Source organism: Silene latifolia, chromosome 11 (genome assembly GCF_048544455.1).
Source record: "Silene latifolia isolate original U9 population chromosome 11, ASM4854445v1, whole genome shotgun sequence".
Taxonomy (NCBI): Eukaryota; Viridiplantae; Streptophyta; class Magnoliopsida; order Caryophyllales; family Caryophyllaceae; genus Silene; species Silene latifolia.
In genome coordinates this window covers 189,081,372-189,101,665 of record NC_133536.1, presented here as the reverse complement: position 1 = coordinate 189,101,665, position 20,294 = coordinate 189,081,372, and the positions used below count along the sequence as shown (strand labels likewise).

The following is a 20,294-nucleotide window of genomic DNA, read 5'->3' as shown; positions in this document are numbered from 1 at the left end:
AAATAAAAATTGAAAGGCGAGAGATGGGTCTATGGAGGGAGGTTAAGGTATTATGTGCAATGGTAAGCCTTGGGTGATTCTTTCCTGATGATGATTTCAGTTAAAAAGCCTTTGTGACTAACTTTCAGTCTTTGCACCCAATAGCCACCCATAGCCAAATTTCAACTATATGGACTACCTATAAGATGTCCACAGCCACCATGTCCGCCTCAAGACTCAGGCTACCAAGCCAACCCGCAAGAGATACCAACCCCATGCGCGATATGCCTTTGGCCTGGGACCCCGACAAATTCGAGGAGGCGTACTCTTCTGATATCCATAACTCTCTTTTGCGCTACTCTGCACAAATCAATGTAGTTATCAGTCATCACACTATAAACTTGACATGCATGGCTCTTGAGACGCACCCTGTTCTTGACCTCCCTTCTACTTTGGCTTACTGTTTCGAAAGGGTGGCTACCAAAAACCCTTGTTGAATCGCTTGCCGGGGGTGTAGACATGTAGCCACCATTACTGCCAAAAATTAGGCCTAGGGCTTAAGGCACCCAGGCCACCCACAGGAATTTCCTTGCCCTTGGAGTACAGAGTGTCTTTTTCCATTACAGATTGAAGAAGAGTGGACTTGATTCCCCTGGATATACACTCAAATGCAAGGTGAGACACTAGTGCCAACTGCCAAGTATCACTAGGCCAAGAACAAAAAAAAAACGGGGGCTTCCCTCTTTCCTGGGCTCTGCTGGCTGAAAGAAATAAAGATCAAGCTATACTAACATACAAGACCAACTTTGATCACCTTTACTAATGAAAGAAATGAAAGCAATAAAATTTCGCATTTACCAGACTTCTTCGGTCAAATCTCTAAGTTGAAACACGCAAATTGTTAAAATTGTTTCCAAAATGACTAATAATCGTCTACGCGGAGATAGTCTTTAATGACAAGGTTTGCTTAATTCGGATGATATCATACAGTAAAAACAGTCGCGAGGATTTATGAAATATTTACAAAATAATCGCATTGCAGATTCGCAACCTTAAGTTAATATCATGCACCCACCTCTCTACCAGTCTCATAAAAGGTAGTATCTCTTACAAAATCAAAGAAGCCACATTTATCATCCTACCTATAGGCATCACTCAGAGTAGCAGAAGATATGTCGAGACAGGAAGGATCATAGAATAATCGAACTATGGGACTGTCAAAGAAATTGTAATAACCTTATGATGGTTTTTAGGGGCAATATAATCAAACAAGGAGAGAAATATATTGATAGAATATTTTGTGTTGTATTTTCTATATCAAAACAAGCTAATACATTAGCTATTTATACTAGATGGAAGACCTATAACTTCCACAAGGCTTTAAGGAAGAAGACTAAAACTCCCTCTACATTAAACCTATGACTTGTAACTCTAGTGACATTTACCATGACACTTACAAAACCTCCATGTAGTAATGTAGGAAGTTTCTTATTGTAATTAGTTTGTAACCTTAGTCCATTAATTGTCATAATTCAACACCTTATCTAGATGACTGAGGAAGATAGTAAGTTAATAACAAGCACAACCATAGAAAAGTACCTGACATAGCCCCATGAGTAACTGATGTAATGATCCCAGGTCCATTGGTTCCTGAACTGGACATGATGATCCTTGAAGTAGGACGGACGAAATTGAGTTTGGAAAAACCAAATACACAAATGCCTCACCAGACCTTCACAGAAACCTTCCCCAACTTTGTAAGGATTAAGGAGTACGGCGAGCAATGAAAGGCCAAGAGGGTAAAACTGGAAACAACAAACTGCACCCCAATTGCATTTCCTTTCCTAAATAACCAATCCAAAAGCAAACACGAAGAGCCAGTCGACTGTGAGTGAGTAGATGACATTACTCAGAAAAATAACAAAATAGAGAATTACCTGCTCCTCTTGCTTTGTTGGGTCCAGGATAACTTCTCCTGTTTCAGACAAACAGCACCCTACAGAAACTACAGAACACAAATTAGAAGTCGTAATATCAGTAACGATATACCGATTAGTATATTTACTTGAAAAATCGTTAGTTGCCTAATGCCTTCTAAGAGAGCTTAGTTGTTTATGTCTACTTTATGAGTCACCACAAAGATTACTTCAGTTCAAGCTTTTATAACATCCTTCTGCTTTTTAAATTGAGCTAAGGACAAAGATAGGTAGGAGATCTTAATACCAGCCAGATGCTTCAGCCTTCAGTGAATCCAAGCATCAATAATCGCCAAACAAGCTGCGTTAATTGCGCAAGGGAGAAGCTAGTGCAGTATTTGTGATGAAAAACATAATTTTTGGCCCCTCACCAGGGAGAATCAATTTCAAAAGCTGAACAAATAGAAGCAATTAGAAACTAGAGGCTGATGAGAAATGATGAAAACAGATCATAAGTGAGTAAAGATGCACTGTTTGAAAAGGAACCGGGAGCTTAGCAAAGGATACTGCCCCATCATCATTGACAACCTACAATATAAACTAAGGAACCAACGAATTTAGCCTCAGCTTATATGCTAGAAAAGCCACCAATAAATCAAAAATCTTTTTTCTAGAGGGGAATTATATCATGAATACTTAGCTTTCAAATCACTGGAAACAAAATCATCATCAATTAAGTAAAAGAAAAGTACAATTATATACTTTTCCACACCGAGACCCGTGGAATGGAAGGAGTTAGGAGTAGGACCTTTTGTTACAAATGATCTCGCCACTAATCGATGTTCATAAGGAACTTAGTAACCCATTTTAGACAGTCGTAACAAGACAGTAAAGACTCGCCTAAGTAGCTTAGCTAAGTGTAAACCAACAGAGAACTACAGCAAACGGTGGGGAGCTGTTCTCGTCCTTCTCAACGGGAAAACAGCATGTGTACGTAAACCTCATCCCCCTTACTACTAAGAGAATAAAAATTCTCAGAAGTTTTCCCTCCAAACTCCATCTACTTATACAAGGAAAGAAATGAGATTTTCCCATTAAGCTATTATCTTTTTTTTTAAAGCATGGTTTTTTTCATTAAATTCTACGTAATTTATAATTATAATGTTTTAATCAAAATAAAATAAAAGGAGTATAAAATTATAAAATACAAAATTGCTAATTTTTCTTAGAAAATGACTTGATGCATACTTACACCATATAAAACAATAAAATAAAATATTATTATTAGTTTCGTGAAAAAAAATTCATATAAGAGAATTTAAGAAAAGTTGTAAAATGAAATCATTAACTTTGTGATTAAAAAAAAAGATTTCATGACATACCCAATTTTTTTGTTAGTTTTGTAGTTTAATTTTTTTCTCATACCAAAATAGGTGAAATATGAAAATATTAAGGTATAAATTTGGAATAAATAAGTAATAAATAAACTAAAAAGTAAAAACTCTATAAATACGCGTATTTACTGCGCGGGATCTATACTACTTTTCATATTACTGAATGATCAAGACTAAATGAATTTTATTGACAAAGCCTCACCAGAGTGTATTCTATCAGAACACTAGTTCCATGAGATAGTAGGTTGCACATGAGATGTGAATATCAAAAATACTCGGACTACATCCAGATTCCAAAGGTATGGAGATTTTTTCATGTAGAAGGACTTGAAAACAACACTTGTAACCAAAACCTCAGTCTAAGACTATAGAAAAGTACAGACTAGATCAATTTTACTAGCAATGATATAACTTCGTAATAGCTCACATCTTTATTCTGGCAGAGCACTACTTCCGTTAGAAAATAGGTTGCAATTGAGAGCTAGACAAAATGCCAGGACTTAGAAGGGTAAAAATCTAATGTAAGGAACCAAATATGGACAGTTTCTCGTGGGCCAAACCCTCATTCTTATGTCCAACCGATGGTGCATATGCAAGGAAAGGTTATTACCATTGATTTACCATTTGGTCCATCTATAACAAAACTTCAAATCACAGGTTTCACACTTCTAGAAGAATTCTGCTCCAACTCTCAAGTCTCAATACATCTGAGATCAACTATTTCAAACAAAATATGCCAAAATTTTGATGAATTACTTTTAACATTGTGTTGCTTTACATTACAGAAATGCACAATGCAAGGCTAATTTTCTACTTAGCCATAAAGATCAAAGCACAATTTCGAGCGACCACTGAACTGGAGGAGTTCCAGAAAGCCGTGGCTGAAATCAATAATAGTCAATCAAGGCAATGATGTCCTCCTGTAGCTAAATAACCTTTAAGTTCTTGACACATTAAACATTTCAATACTGATTTTCAATTTTAAAAAGACTCCTCATAGGGGCAAGATAGGCAAATAAAGCTACGTACAGTGACTCTCTTCAACAATATCAAAAATAATTCAGGTCTTATAATCGCTGACGTTTCATCAAGCAGGCCACGTGGATTGGCCAGGGTCTTTTTCGGCGTTTTATGGTACATATCTGAATAAACATAATTTTTTGGTGACCAGTGAAACTGCTAAGAAAGTGTGGCATCAGTGATTTAAGCTTGTCAACAAGTGAACTTACCTGAAGTTCAGAGATCAAGTGTAAGACATCATTTGCCCTTTATGAGACTTGTGATGATGACGGCAGTGCAACATCAGCACTGACAGCTATTGCCAGCTCATCAAGAGAAGAAAATATCTGTAACTACCTAGCGCATTCTAAGGGAGTTAGTTAGGCTGAAGGAAATGTTTGTTAATTATTATTATGAATTGTATAAATAAGAGTAACACTACTCATGTAAAGATATAATAATCAATACAATTCATCCTTTATTTACTCACTGTGTTCATTTCTCTTTCTAGAACTTTCTTCACTATTCAAGCTCACTCAACGTTCATCCATGGCTTCCTCCATGATGTTCTTCACAATTAAGCTTGATTTACCTTTTCACATGGTATCAGAGAAGGTTTGACCTGTTTCTGCATACTTTTGTGTTCTTTTTCTGGAAAAATTCCTCTTTTTGTTCGAATTAAACCCTAAAAATCAAAATTTCTTCAATTTTTGTTCTTCTTTCTTAATTCCGCTGCAAAAATCAACATTGATCACGATCGATATCACGCCTTTCCTTTAATCGCATATTTTTCCTTCAATTCGTTGTTGTGATTGTTCTTTGTACGAATTTGCGAATCAATTTCTTTCAACATGACGAATGATGTGAGTACTAATTCTTCTTCTCTGCGAACTCGCGAATTCTCGCAAATCATTATGATGATCCGATGTTCTTATCGCAATCGGATTATCCAGGAATGAATGTGATTACAACGGTTTTCAACGGAAAGAATTATCTTCATTGGAGTAGATGCGTTATGTTATCGCTTGCAACAAAGAATAAACAAGGATTTCTTGATGGAATCTTTGCAATGCCCGCTTTAACCTCTTCAAATTACCGAAATGGTTTATTTGTGATAACATGGTGCGTTGTTGGATTCTTAATTCGATTCATGAGAAAATCAAAGAAGGTTTTATGACGGTGAAGTCCTCAAAATTGCTTTGGGCCGACATCTTTGAAAGATATGGCCAAAGTAATGGTCCACTTCTTTATCAGTTGAAGAAAGATCTTAAGAATGTGTCACAAGAAGATCTTTCCATTCCGAGTATTACACAAAATTGAAGAAATTTGCGGGATGATATTGAAGAACTTGAAGGATATCCAGTTGCACTGTGGAGCTCGATCAAGTTGCGATTGCAATCTCCTCAAGAGAATTTCGAATTTTCTTCAAGAGAAAAGGTCATCACTTTCTTAATGGGATTGAATGACAGTTATGATGTTTTAAGGTCAAATATATTGGCTATGGATCCACCGCCAATCGCAAACAAGGTTTACTCTATCCTACAAACAAGTTGAAAGTCAAAAATCCATTACTAATGGTATGCAGAATAATGTTGATTCAAGTGCTCGGCATCCTACGGACCTTCTCCGCCGCTAGAGGGTCTAATAGCAATGGTGCACTGGAAATACACCCTGGAATGTTTGGAATAGAGATGGAAAAAGGCCTAAGACTGATGATCGATTTTGTGATGCTTGTAACAGGAATGGTCATACCAGGGATAAATGCTTCATATTGCATCCTGAATTGAAAGCAAGATATAATGCTTCAAGATTTGGTACTAATACAGGCAGAGGAGGCTCCTCTTCTTCTTCAAGGAGGTTTGCTAATGCGGCGGGGCGAGAAGATGACAAGGTTCCCGATCTTCCTTTTGAGTATATTGTTCTGCTTTGTCCGTAAATTGGTGAACCAAAGACAGGGGTCTACTCCTACTTCTCGGTCTTCCGGTTTTATTAATCCAGATCCGGCTTTGGTTTCGCAGATATCAAAGAAATTCGCAAAATCAAGATTAATTTGGTGATTTTTCCGGGTCTTTCTAGTGGGAGTGTGAACTTTGCAGTACTATTCTTGCATCTAATGTTACTTCGAGCACTCATTTTCGTTAGCATATGATTGGATTATAGATTCGGGAGACTCGACCACATGACTTCACGTAAAACATCTGTTTAAAGCTTTGAAACCCCGAAAACTCCTATCAAAGTAGGATTACCCGATGGGACAAGTAAATTAGTCACTTTTATAGGAGACATACAGATTCATCCTAAAATTGTTTTACATGATGTGCTCCTTTTACCTGATTTTAAGCACAACCCGTTGTCGGTGGGAAAATTATCGACAACTTCTCGGTTTTATTGGTTCATTTTGACATGAATCAATGCTTTATACAGACCTCGCTAAAGTTGCGGTGGCTTCTGCTCCAAAGAGGGATGGATTATACAAGCTTCTTCATAGTAGTTTAAGAAATGCTTTCCTTAATAATACCTCTTTAGGTCATGATGTTAGACAGTATGGATGTACTGCGGCTACACAATCCAATATTCTAGTAAATGCTTGTAATAAGAGTCTTTGTTGATTTGTATCATGCCAGATTGGGTCATGTTTCATTGAGTAAAATGCAAAGATCTATCTTTCTTACATTGTTCTCATTTACAAAGTTATGATTGTGATACTTGCTTCATGGCAAAGATGCATAAGCTACCTTTCCATAGGAGCAATTCTAGAGCCTTGAAACCATTTGACCTTGTCCATGTTGATCTTTGGGGGCCCTATAAGACACTCTCTCTTACTGGTGCCCCTTACTTTCTTACTATAGTGGATGACCATACTAGGGCTACTTGGACCATTTTATTAAAGGATAAGATACAAGTTAGTACTGTTTTTGAAGGATTCATTAATATTGTCTCTACTCAGTATGGAGGTGTAGTTAAGATAGTTAGAAGTGACAACGGTACAGAAATTGTCCAAGACAAGTGTGCTCATCTGTTTAACAGCAAGGGCATTCTTCACCAAAAGAGTGTGCCAGGTGTTCCTCAACAAAATGGCAGAGTCGAAAGAAAACATAGGTATTTGGTTGATACTGACAAGGGCCTTGATGGTATATGAGGCTTCCTAAAAAGTTCTGGGGTGATTTGTATTCTTGCGCCACTCACCTTATTAATAAACTCCCAATTAAAATTTTACAGTGGAAGACTCCCTTTGAGGTTTTGACAGGGCAATTACCAACCTATGAGGATTTGAGGGTGATTGGTTGTCTTTGTTATGCTCCTGTTTCCTTTCCTAGGAAGGATAAGTTTGCTCCTGGGGAAGGAAGTGTGTTTTTATAGGCTATCCTATAGGACAAAAGGCCTATAAACTGTATGACTTGGATACTCATCAAGTCTTTGTAAGCGAGGATGTGATTTTCGGGGAGCATATATTACCTTTTAAACACCGGTCTGTTTTTAACCTCCCATTTCTACACATGTTCCGAGTTTGTAGAATTTTTCCCCCACACTCCAGATGATGTATCTTCTGTTCCTTCTACTCCTGGTACTTCACCATCCAATTCTGATGTTGTCCCTAATGCTTACACACCATCATCTGTCTCTATTCCAGTTAGAAAATCTACTAGAACAGTAAATCCTCCACCCAATTTGAAGGATTATATTTGTCCCACTATTAGTCGGGAAGCTCATAATGTCTTAGCCATTCATGAGCCAGCCACTTATGCTCAGGCCAAGGATGATCCTGCTTGGGTTCAGGCAATGGGTAAAGAGCTAGAAGCATTAGATGCAAATGGGACTTGGGAACTCACTTCTTTACCATCTGGATTTAAAGCTATAGGCTCTAAGTGGGTCTACAAGATCAAATTTAAACCAGATGATTCCATAGAAAGGTACAAAGCAAGGTTAGTAGCCAAGGGCTATAATCAAGTTGAAGGAAAGGATTTTAAACACACTTTTTCACCGGTGGCTAAATTTACTACAGTCAGAGTTTTATTAGCCTTGGCCACTGTGAAGCATTGGGATATACAGCAATTAGACATTAACAATGCCTTTTTACATGGGTTTCTTGAGGAAGAAGTTTATATGCTACCTCCAGAAGGTTATACTTTGGCTGCTAAGGGACAAGTTTGCAAATTAAAGAGATCTTTGTACGGGTTAAAGCAGGCTTCTAGGCAATGGAATGTTGAACTTAGCAAGTTGCTACTGTCTCAAGGATTTGTGAAATCTTTACATGATTACTCTTTGTTCATAAGACATTCAGGTGCTTCTTTTACAGTGATATTGGTTTATGTTGATGATCTCCTTGTCACTGGTAATGATGTTGCTTATGTTACTCATATCAAGACTGTCTTAGACAAAGCATTCACCATTAAAGATTTGGGATCCATCAAATATTTCCTAGGTTTGGAAATAAATCGAACTTCTGAAGGTTTGTGGCTCAATCAAAAGAAGTATGTCATTGACATCTTGCAGGATACTGGTATGAAGAAGCGCAAACCGCGCTTTTCCCTTACCCAAGGGATTGCATCCGTCCACCGATGCGGGTGACTGATGCCCGAGCTCGAACAATACAGACGGCTTGTGGGTAGGTTGCTTTATCTTAATCGACCAGGCCGGACTTGTCCTATCTTTGTGCAACACCTTAGCCGTTTTTAAGTACACCTAGACAACCACACTTTCAGGCTGCATTACATGTTGTAAGATATTTGCGGGGCACACCTGATGCTGCACTTTTCTATTCTGCCAATTCTGCTCTTTCTTTGAGAGGTTATACAGATGCAGATTGGGGTTCTTGCCAATTTAGTTGCAAATCATTAACTGGTCACTGTGTTTTTCTTGGACACTCCTTGATCTCTTGGAAGACCAAAAAGCAAAAGACTATCTCTAAATCTTCTGCCGAGTCAGAGTATCGAGCAATGTCATACACACGCCAAAGTGAGGTTGTTTGGCTCCATGGGTTGCTTCAAGATTTGCAAGTCAATGTTCCATTACCCATCCAGTTGAATTGTGATAATCGTCTTTGCTCAACATATTGCAAAGCAAACCCCGTGTTCCATGAACGGACTAAACACTTAAATATCGACTGTCATTACGTACGAGAAAAGATTCAAGAAGGATTTCTTTTCACGGCTCATGTGAGCTCTAGCATGCGACTTGCGAGATCTTATGACCAAACCCCTTGGTCAAGAACAACATTTCCATCTTTCTTCCAAGTTGGGTTTGTGTTTTCCTTTGTCATCCCCAACCTCCAACTTGAAGGGGGGGTATGAGACTTGTGATGATGACGGCAGTGCAACATCAGCACTGACAGCTATTGCCAGCTCATCAAGAGAAGAAAATATCTCAGAACTACCTAGCGCATTCTAAGGGAGTTAGTTAGGTCAAGGAAATGTTTGTTAATTATTATTATGAATTGTATAAATAAGAGTAACACTACTCATGTAAAGATATAATAATCAATACAATTCATCCTTTATTTACTCACTGTGTTCATTTCTCTTTCTAGAACTTTCTTCACTATTCAAGCTCACTCAACGTTCATCCATGGCTTCCTCCATGATGTTCTTCACAATTAAGCTTGATTTACCTTTTCACATGGTATCAGAGAAGGTTTGACTGTTTCGCATACTTTTGTGTTCTTTTTTCGGAAAAATTCCTCTTTTTGTTCGAATTAAACCCTAAAAATCAAAATTTCTTCAATTTTTGTTCTTCTTTCTTAATTCATTTGCAAAAATCAACATTGATCACGATCGATATCACGCCTTTCCTTTAATCGCATATTTTTCCTTCAATTCGTTGTTGTGATTGTTCTTTGTACGAATTTGCGAATCAATTTCTTTCAACATGACGAATGATGTGAGTACTAATTCTTCTTCTGCTGCGAACTCTGCGAATTCTGCAAATCATTATGATGATACGATGTTCTTATCGCAATCGGATTATCCAGAAATGAATGTGATTACAACGGTTTTCAACGGAAAGAATTATCTTCATTGGAGTAGATGTGTTATGTTATCGCTTGCAACAAAGAATAAACAAGGATTTCTTGATGGAATCATGTTGCAATGCCTCGCTTTAACCTCTTCAAATTACCGAGAAATGGTTTTATTTGTGATAACATGGTGCGTTGTTGGATTCTTAATTCTATTCATGAGAAAATCAAAGAAGGTTTTATGACGGTGAAGTCCTCAAAATTGCTTTGGGCCGACATCTTTGAAAGATATGGCCAAAGTAATGGTCCACTTCTTTATCAGTTGAAGAAAGATCTTAAGAATGTGTCACAAGAAGATCTTTCCATTGCTGAGTATTACACAAAATTGAAGAAATTCTGGGATGATATTGAAGAACTTGAAGGATATCCAGATTGCACCTGTGGAGCTCTGACTGGTTGCAGTTGCAATCTCCTCAAGAGAATTCTGGATTTTTCTTCAAGAGAAAAGGTCATCACTTTCTTAATGGGATTGAATGACAGTTATGATGTTTTAAGGTCAAATATATTGGCTATGGATCCACTGCCAACTGCAAACAAGGTTTACTCTATCCTACAGCAAGTTGAAAGTCAAAAATCCATTACTAATGGTATGCAGAATAATGTTGATTCAAGTGCTCTGGCATCCTACAGACCTTCTCCTGCTGCTAGAGGGTCTAATAGCAATGGTGCACTTGGAAATACACCCTGGAATGTTTGGAATAGAGATGGAAAAAGGCCTAAGACTGATGATCGATTTTGTGATGCTTGTAACAGGAATGGTCATACCAGGGATAAATGCTTCATATTGCATCCTGAATTGAAAGCAAGATATAATGCTTCAAGATTTGGTACTAATACAGGCAGAGGAGGCTCCTCTTCTTCTTCAAGGAGGTTTGCTAATGCGGCAGGGGCAGAAGATGACAAGATTCCTGATCTTCCTTTTGAGTATCTGTTCTGCTGTCCAGAAATTCAGTGAACCAAAGACAGGGGTCTACTCCTACTTCTCGTCTTGGTTTTATTAATCCAGATCCAGCTTTGGTTTTGCAAAGATATCAAAGCAAATTCGCAAAATCAAGATTAATTTACTGATTTTTCCGGTCTTTCTAGTGGGAGTGTGAACTTTGCAGGTACTATTCTTGCATCTAATGTTACTTCTGAGCACTCATTTTCGTTAGCATATGATTGGATTATAGATTCGGGGCTCGACCACATGACTTCACGAAACATCTGTTTAAAGCTTTGAAACCCCGAAAACTCCTATCAAAGTAGGATTACCTGATGGGACAAGTAAATTAGTCACTTTTATAGGAGACATACAGATTCATCCTAAAATTGTTTTACATGATGTGCTCCTTTTACCTGATTTTAAGCACAACCTGTTGTCAGTGGGAAAATTACTGACAACTTCTGGTTTATTGGTTCATTTTGACATGAATCAATGCTTTATACAGGACCCTGCTAAAGTTGCAGTGGCTTCTGCTCCAAAGAGGGATGGATTATACAAGCTTCTTCATAGTAGTTTAAGAAATGCTTTCCTTAATAATACCTCTTTAGGTCATGATGTTAGACAGTATGGATGTAATGCGGCTACACAATCCAATATTCTAGTAAATGCTTGTAATAAGAGTGCTGTTGATTTGTATCATGCCAGATTGGGTCATGTTTCATTGAGTAAAATGCAGCATCTATCTTTCTTACACTGTTCTCATTTACAAAGTTATGACTGTGATACTTGCTTCATGGCAAAGATGCATAAGCTACCTTTCCATAGGAGCAATTCTAGAGCCTTGAAACCATTTGACCTTGTCCATGTTGATCTTTGGGGGCCCTATAAGACACTCTCTCTTACTGGTGCCCCTTACTTTCTTACTATAGTGGATGACCATACTAGGGCTACTTGGACCATTTTATTAAAGGATAAGATACAAGTTAGTACTGCTTTTGAAGGATTCATTAATACTGTCTCTACTCAGTATGGAGGTGTAGTTAAGATAGTTAGAAGTGACAACGGTACAGAAATTGTCCAAGACAAGTGTGCTCATTTGTTTAACAGCAAGGGCATTCTTCACCAAAAGAGTGTGCCAGGTGTTCCTCAACAAAATGGCAGAGTCGAAAGAAAACATAGGTATTTGGTTGATACAGCAAGGGCCTTGATGGTATATGCAGGCTTCCCTAAAAAGTTCTGGGGTGACTGTATTCTTGCTGCCACTCACCTTATTAATAAACTCCCAATTAAAATTTTACAGTGGAAGACTCCCTTTGAGGTTTTGACAGGGCAATTACCAACCTATGAGGATTTGAGGGTGATTGGTTGTCTTTGTTATGCTCCTGTTTCCTTTCCTAGGAAGGATAAGTTTGCTCCCAGGGGAAGGAAGTGTGTTTTTATAGGCTATCCTATAGGACAAAAGGCATATAAACTGTATGACTTGGATACTCATCAAGTCTTTGTAAGCAGGGATGTGATTTTCAGGGAGCATATATTACCTTTTAAACACCAGTCTGTTTCAGAACCTCCCATTTCTACACATGTTCCTGAGTTTGTAGAATTTTTCCCCCCACACTCCAGATGATGTATCTTCTGTTCCTTCTACTCCTGGTACTTCACCATCCAATTCTGATGTTGTCCCTAATGCTTACACACCATCATCCTGCTCTCTATTCCAGTTAGAAAATCTACTAGAACAAGAAATCCTCCACCCAATTTGAAGGATTATATTTGTCCCACTATTAGTCGGGGAGCTCATAATGTCTTAGCCATTCATGAGCCAGCCACTTATGCTCAGGCCAAGGATGATCCTGCTTGGGTTCAGGCAATGGGTAAAGAGCTAGAAGCATTAGATGCAAATGGGACTTGGGAACTCACTTCTTTACCATCTGGATTTAAAGCTATAGGCTCTAAGTGGGTCTACAAGATCAAATTTAAACCAGATGGTTCCATAGAAAGGTACAAAGCAAGGTTAGTAGCCAAGGGCTATAATCAAGTTGAAGGAAAGGATTTTAAACACACTTTTTCACCGGTGGCTAAATTTACTACGTCGAGTTTTATTAGCCTTGGCCACTTTGTGAAGCATTGGGATATACTGAGCAATTAGACATTAACAATGCCTTTTTACATGGGTTTCTTGAGGAAGAAGTTTATATGCTACCTCCAGAAGGTTATACTTTGGCTGCTAAGGGACAAGTTTGCAAATTAAAGAGATCTTTGTACGGGTTAAAGTAGGCTTCTAGGCAATGGAATGTTGAACTTAGCAAGTTGCTACTGTCTCAAGGATTTGTGAAATCTTTACATGATTACTCTTTGTTCATAAGACATTCAGGTGCTTCTTTTACAGTGATATTGGTTTATGTTGATGATCTCCTTGTCACTGGTAATGATGTTGCTTATGTTACTCATATCAAGACTGTCTTAGACAAAGCATTCACCATTAAAGATTTGGGATCCATCAAATATTTCCTAGGTTTGGAAATAAATCGAACTTCTGAAGGTTTGTGGCTCAATCAAAAGAAGTATGTCATTGACATCTTGCAGGATACTGGTATGAAGAACTGCAAACCTGCCAGTTTTCCCTTACCCAAGGGATTGCATCTGTCCACTGATGCGGGTGACCTGATGCCTGAGCCTGAACAATACAGACGGCTTGTGGGTAGGTTGCTTTATCTTAATCTGACCAGGCCAGACTTGTCCTATGCTGTGCAACACCTTAGCCAGTTTTTAAGTACACCTAGACAACCACACTTTCAGGCTGCATTACATGTTGTAAGATATTTGCGGGGCACACCTGATGCTGCACTTTTCTATTCTGCCAATTCTGCTCTTTCTTTGAGAGGTTATACAGATGCAGATTGGGGTTCTTGCCAATTTAGTTGCAAATCATTAACTGGTCACTGTGTTTTTCTTGGACACTCCTTGATCTCTTGGAAGACCAAAAAGCAAAAAACTATCTCTAAATCTTCTGCCGAGTCAGAGTATCGAGCAATGTCATACACGGCCAGTGAGGTTGTTTGGCTCCATGGGTTGCTTCAAGATTTGCATGTCAATGTTCCATTACCCATCCAGTTGAATTAGATAATCGTGCTGCTCAACATATTGCAGCAAACCCCGTGTTCCATGAACGGACTAAACACTTAAATATCGACTGTCATTACGTACGAGAAAAGATTCAAGAAGGATTTCTTTCTACAGCTCATGTGAGCTCTAGCATGCAGCTTGCAGATCTTATGACCAAACCCCTTGGTCAGCAACAACATTTCCATCTTTCTTCCAAGTTGGGTTTGTGTTTTCCTTTGTCATCCCCAACATCCAACTTGAAGGGGGGGTATGAGACTTGTGATGATGACGGCAGTGCAACATCAGCACTGACAGCTATTGCCAGCTCATCAAGAGAAGAAAATATCTGTAACTACCTAGCGCATTCTAAGGGAGTTAGTTAGGCTGAAGGAAATGTTTGTTAATTATTATTATGAATTGTATAAATAAGAGTAACACTACTCATGTAAAGATATAATAATCAATACAATTCATCCTTTATTTACTCACTGTGTTCATTTCTCTTTCTAGAACTTTCTTCACTATTCAAGCTCACTCAACGTTCATCCATGGCTTCCTCCATGATGTTCTTCACAATTAAGCTTGATTTAGCTTTTCACATGGTATCAGAGAAGGTTTGACCTGTTTCTGCATACTTTTGTGTTCTTTTTCTGGAAAAATTCCTCTTTTTGTTCGAATTAAACCCTAAAAATCAAAATTTCTTCAATTTTTGTTCTTCTTTCTTAATTCCGCTGCAAAAATCAACATTGATCACGATCGATATCACGCCTTTCCTTTAATCGCATATTTTTCCTTCAATTCGTTGTTGTGATTGTTCTTTGTACGAATTTGCGAATCAATTTCTTTCAACATGACGAATGATGTGAGTACTAATTCTTCTTCTGCTGCGAACTCTGCGAATTCTGCAAATCATTATGATGATCCGATGTTCTTATCGCAATCGGATTATCCAGGAATGAATGTGATTACAACGGTTTTCAACGGAAAGAATTATCTTCATTGGAGTAGATGCGTTATGTTATCGCTTGCAACAAAGAATAAACAAGGATTTCTTGATGGAACTGTTGCAATGCCTGCTTTAACCTCTTCAAATTACCAGAAATGGTTTCGCTGTGATAACATGGTGCGTTGTTGGATTCTTAATTCGATTCATGAGAAAATCAAAGAAGGTTTTATGACGGTGAAGTCCTCAAAATTGCTTTGGGCCGACATCTTTGAAAGATATGGCCAAAGTAATGGTCCACTTCTTTATCAGTTGAAGAAAGATCTTAAGAATGTGTCACAAGAAGATCTTTCCATTGCTGAGTATTACACAAAATTGAAGAAATTCTGGGATGATATTGAAGAACTTGAAGGATATCCAGATTGCACCTGTGGAGCTCTGACTGGTTGCAGTTGCAATCTCCTCAAGAGAATTCTGGAATTTTCTTCAAGAGAAAAGGTCATCACTTTCTTAATGGGATTGAATGACAGTTATGATGTTTTAAGGTCAAATATATAAGCTATGGATCCACTGCCAACTGCAAACAAGGTTTACTCTATCCTACAACAAGTTGAAAGTCAAAAATCCATTACTAATGGTATGCAGAATAATGTTGATTCAAGTGCTCTGGCATCCTACAGACCTTCTCCTGCTGCTAGAGGGTCTAATAGCAATGGTGCACCTGGAAATACACCCTGGAATGTTTGGAATAGAGATGGAAAAAGGCCTAAGACTGATGATCGATTTTGTGATGCTTGTAACAGGAATGGTCATACCAGGGATAAATGCTTCATATTGCATCCTGAATTGAAAGCAAGATATAATGCTTCAAGATTTGGTACTAATACAGGCAGAGGAGGCTCCTCTTCTTCTTCAAGGAGGTTTGCTAATGCGGCAGGGGCAGAAGATGACAAGGTTCCTGATCTTCCTTTTGAGTATACTGTTCCTGCTGTCCAGAAATTCAGTGAACCAGCACAGGGGTCTACTCCTACTTCTCAGTCTTCTGGTTTTATTAATCCAGATCCAGCTTTGGTTTCTGCAGTATATCAGCAAATTCTGCAAAATCTGAAGATTAATTCGGCTGATTTTTCTGGTCTTTCTAGTGGGAGTGTGAACTTTGCAGGTACTATTCTTGCATCTAATGTTACTTCTGAGCACTCATTTTCGTTAGCATATGATTGGATTATAGATTCGGGGGCTACTGACCACATGACTTCACAGAAACATCTGTTTAAAGCTTTGAAACCCCTGAAAACTCCTATCAAAGTAGGATTACCTGATGGGACAAGTAAATTAGTCACTTTTATAGGAGACATACAGATTCATCCTAAAATTGTTTTACATGATGTGCTCCTTTTACCTGATTTTAAGCACAACCTGTTGTCAGTGGGAAAATTACTGACAACTTCTGGTTTATTGGTTCATTTTGACATGAATCAATGCTTTATACAGGACCCTGCTAAAGTTGCAGTGGCTTCTGCTCCAAAGAGGGATGGATTATACAAGCTTCTTCATAGTAGTTTAAGAAATGCTTTCCTTAATAATACCTCTTTAGGTCATGATGTTAGACAGTATGGATGTACTGCGGCTACACAATCCAATATTCTAGTAAATGCTTGTAATAAGAGTGCTGTTGATTTGTATCATGCCAGATTGGGTCATGTTTCATTGAGTAAAATGCAGCATCTATCTTTCTTACACTGTTCTCATTTACAAAGTTATGACTGTGATACTTGCTTCATGGCAAAGATGCATAAGCTACCTTTCCATAGGAGCAATTCTAGAGCCTTGAAACCATTTGACCTTGTCCATGTTGATCTTTGGGGGCCCTATAAGACACTCTCTCTTACTGGTGCCCCTTACTTTCTTACTATAGTGGATGACCATACTAGGGCTACTTGGACCATTTTATTAAAGGATAAGATACAAGTTAGTACTGTTTTTGAAGGATTCATTAATACTGTCTCTACTCAGTATGGAGGTGTAGTTAAGATAGTTAGAAGTGACAACGGTACAGAAATTGTCCAAGACAAGTGTGCTCATCTGTTTAACAGCAAGGGCATTCTTCACCAAAAGAGTGTGCCAGGTGTTCCTCAACAAAATGGCAGAGTCGAAAGAAAACATAGGTATTTGGTTGATACAGCAAGGGCCTTGATGGTATATGCAGGCTTCCCTAAAAAGTTCTGGGGTGACTGTATTCTTGCTGCCACTCACCTTATTAATAAACTCCCAATTAAAATTTTACAGTGGAAGACTCCCTTTGAGGTTTTGACAGGGCAATTACCAACCTATGAGGATTTGAGGGTGATTGGTTGTCTTTGTTATGCTCCTGTTTCCTTTCCTAGGAAGGATAAGTTTGCTCCCAGGGGAAGGAAGTGTGTTTTTATAGGCTATCCTATAGGACAAAAGGCCTATAAACTGTATGACTTGGATACTCATCAAGTCTTTGTAAGCAGGGATGTGATTTTCAGGGAGCATATATTACCTTTTAAACACCAGTCTGTTTCAGAACCTCCCATTTCTACACATGTTCCTGAGTTTGTAGAATTTTTCCCCCACACTCCAGATGATGTATCTTCTGTTCCTTCTACTCCTGGTACTTCACCATCCAATTCTGATGTTGTCCCTAATGCTTACACACCATCATCTGTCTCTATTCCAGTTAGAAAATCTACTAGAACAGTAAATCCTCCACCCAATTTGAAGGATTATATTTGTCCCACTATTAGTCGGGGAGCTCATAATGTCTTAGCCATTCATGAGCCAGCCACTTATGCTCAGGCCAAGGATGATCCTGCTTGGGTTCAGGCAATGGGTAAAGAGCTAGAAGCATTAGATGCAAATGGGACTTGGGAACTCACTTCTTTACCATCTGGATTTAAAGCTATAGGCTCTAAGTGGGTCTACAAGATCAAATTTAAACCAGATGGTTCCATAGAAAGGTACAAAGCAAGGTTAGTAGCCAAGGGCTATAATCAAGTTGAAGGAAAGGATTTTAAACACACTTTTTCACCGGTGGCTAAATTAACTACAGTCAGAGTTTTATTAGCCTTGGCCACTGTGAAGCATTGGGATATACAGCAATTAGACATTAACAATGCCTTTTTACATGGGTTTCTTGAGGAAGAAGTTTATATGCTACCTCCAGAAGGTTATACTTTGGCTGCTAAGGGACAAGTTTGCAAATTAAAGAGATCTTTGTACGGGTTAAAGCAGGCTTCTAGGCAATGGAATGTTGAACTTAGCAAGTTGCTACTGTCTCAAGGATTTGTGAAATCTTTACATGATTACTCTTTGTTTATAAGACATTCAGGTGCTTCTTTTACAGTGATATTGGTTTATGTTGATGACCTCCTTGTCACTGGTAATGATGTTGCTTATGTTACTCATATCAAGACTATCTTAGACAAAGCATTCACCATTAAAGATTTGGGATCCATCAAATATTTCCTAGGTTTGGAAATAAATCGAACTTCTGAAGGTTTGTGGCTCAATCAAAAGAAGTATGTCATTGACATCTTGCAGGATACTGGTATGAAGAACTGCAAACCTGCCAGTTTTCCCTTACCCAAGGGATTGCATCTGTCCACTGATGCGGGTGACCTGATGCCTGAGCCTGAACAATACAGACGGCTTGTGGGTAGGTTGCTTTATCTTAATCTGACCAGGCCAGACTTGTCCTATGCTGTGCAACACCTTAGCCAGTTTTTAAGTACACCTAGACAACCACACTTTCAGGCTGCATTACATGTTGTAAGATATTTGCGGGGCACACCTGATGCTGCACTTTTCTATTCTGCCAATTCTGCTCTTTCTTTGAGAGGTTATACAGATGCAGATTGGGGTTCTTGCCAATTTAGTTGCAAATCATTAACTGGTCACTGTGTTTTTCTTGGACACTCCTTGATCTCTTGGAAGACCAAAAAGCAAAAGACTATCTCTAAATCTTCTGCCGAGTCAGAGTATCGAGCAATGTCATACACGGCCAGTGAGGTTGTTTGGCTCCATGGGTTGCTTCAAGATTTGCAAGTCAATGTTCCATTACCCATCCAGTTGAATTGTGATAATCGTGCTGCTCAACATATTGCAGCAAACCCCGTGTTCCATGAACGGACTAAACACTTAAATATCGACTGTCATTACGTACGAGAAAAGATTCAAGAAGGATTTCTTTCTACAGCTCATGTGAGCTCTAGCATGCAGCTTGCAGATCTTATGACCAAACCCCTTGGTCAGCAACAACATTTCCATCTTTCTTCCAAGTTGGGTTTGTGTTTTCCTTTGTCATCCCCAACCTCCAACTTGAAGGGGGGGTATGAGACTTGTGATGATGACGGCAGTGCAACATCAGCACTGACAGCTATTGCCAGCTCATCAAGAGAAGAAAATATCTGTAACTACCTAGCGCATTCTAAGGGAGTTAGTTAGGCTGAAGGAAATGTTTGTTAATTATTATTATGAATTGTATAAATAAGAGTAACACTACTCATGTAAAGATATAATAATCAATACAATTCATCCTTTATTTACTCACTGTGTTCATTTCTCTTTCTAGAACTTTCTTCACTATTCAAGCTCACTCAACGTTCATCCATGGCTTCCTCCATGATGTTCTTCACAATTAAGCTTGATTTACCTTTTCACATGGTATCAGAGAAGGTTTGACCTGTTTCTGCATACTTTTGTGTTCTTTTTCTGGAAAAATTCCTCTTTTTGTTCGAATTAAACCCTAAAAATCAAAATTTCTTCAATTTTTGTTCTTCTTTCTTAATTCCGCTGCAAAAATCAACATTGATCACGATCGATATCACGCCTTTCCTTTAATCGCATATTTTTCCTTCAATTCGTTGTTGTGATTGTTCTTTGTACGAATTTGCGAATCAATTTCTTTCAACATGACGAATGATGTGAGTACTAATTCTTCTTCTGCTGCGAACTCTGCGAATTCTGCAAATCATTATGATGATCCGATGTTCTTATCGCA

At 38.4% G+C, this 20,294-nt stretch overlaps 1 long non-coding RNA gene and 1 other non-coding gene across 3 annotated transcripts in view; both read right to left on the bottom strand.

The window, feature by feature from the left end:
- Positions 1 to 20,294, bottom strand: part of LOC141612179 (uncharacterized) — a 29,892-nt gene that overhangs the window by 1,274 nt on the left and 8,324 nt on the right. Inside the window, exons 3-6 of one of the 2 annotated variants that reach the window (XR_012529005.1) lie at positions 2,203 to 2,348; positions 1,917 to 1,984; positions 1,519 to 1,823; positions 613 to 1,215 (exon numbers count right to left, since the gene is read on the bottom strand). This is a non-coding gene — a long non-coding RNA (uncharacterized LOC141612179). Of the gene's footprint in view, positions 1 to 612; positions 1,216 to 1,518; positions 1,824 to 1,916; positions 1,985 to 2,202; positions 2,349 to 20,294 lie in introns of those variants that run through there. The other variant, XR_012529006.1, reaches the window with a different exon arrangement.
- On the bottom strand, positions 4,481 to 4,545 carry LOC141616253 (small nucleolar RNA snoR101). The gene has a single exon (XR_012530610.1). It is a non-coding gene; the product is annotated as a small nucleolar RNA snoR101 (small nucleolar RNA).